Raw genomic sequence first — 971 nt, forward strand, 5'->3', positions numbered from 1 at the left:
CCTGCTATTTTATCCAAGGAAAATTTATTGAAGGTGAGGGAAGGTGAGGGAAGACATTTTGTAAAAACAGGAGCCTAAAAGAGCACAGGACTTCATTATTAAAAAATAAATTGCTGTACCAATTGCTGCTCTTTGGTACAGACATCCACTATAATAATCTGATCGCTCACACCACCACAACATGGCACATTTTGTAAGCAAAAGTGATTCTGATTTTCCTATTGACCATGTAAACAAAGGGAAATGCCTTGAGAATTAACTATGCAATGTTCTCCTCATTTCTCTTAAACACACATTTGAAAACCAGTTTTCCCATTCATCAAATTCTTGAAGCAGGGGAAGAATTGAACAGGCCAGGGTTATAGCTTTCGCTCCCCTCTCTGTGTCCTTTTCTTTTCCTTTTCCTTGAGCTCCAGCTTGGCTAGTTGGTCTCTCTCCCTCTGCAGCTTGTCCTGTTCCTTCTTCCTTTGGGACTCATCCCGAAGTAAGTCTCTCTGCAATTTCTGAGCATTGAGGACATCTTCTACATTGGTGTTTGGAAACAGAGTCCTCTCCAGTTTTTACATCAGCACACTGGGCCCACAGGGCAGCTTTTCTGTTTTTCCTCTTCTGACACCATCCTGGGCTTCCACACAATCTGTGCCTGCTTCTCAATGCGGGTGGCAATGGCCTGTACCTCATCTTTTTTTTTCCCACTTTGGTGACAGCATACTGAGTTTCAGTCCATCGTTCACAATCTCCCTGCAGATATTAAGGAAGGAATCTTCTTTCAGAAAAGCAGACAGGATACCCTGCGGAGTGTCCACCTTCTCTTCTTTCTCCTCCTCCTGTAGGACACCATGAATGTAGGAACCATAACCGGTTTGGTCTACTCCCAGAGCCTCCAACCGTCAGAGCACCCATGATCTGAAATCTCGCCCCCACCATCACTTTCACCTGAGGTTGCTGTGGCCATATCGCGGGGGGGGGGG

General features: G+C 45.3%; 1 pseudogene; it reads right to left on the minus strand.

Annotated features, from left to right (window-relative positions):
* Positions 1-296: 296 nt before the first annotated feature.
* On the minus strand, positions 297-955 carry LOC125614951 (annotated as a pseudogene).
* Between the last annotated feature and the right edge of the window lie 16 nt (positions 956-971).

Source organism: Marmota marmota, unplaced genomic scaffold (assembly GCF_001458135.2).
Source record: "Marmota marmota marmota unplaced genomic scaffold, marMar, whole genome shotgun sequence".
Taxonomy (NCBI): Eukaryota; Metazoa; Chordata; class Mammalia; order Rodentia; family Sciuridae; genus Marmota; species Marmota marmota.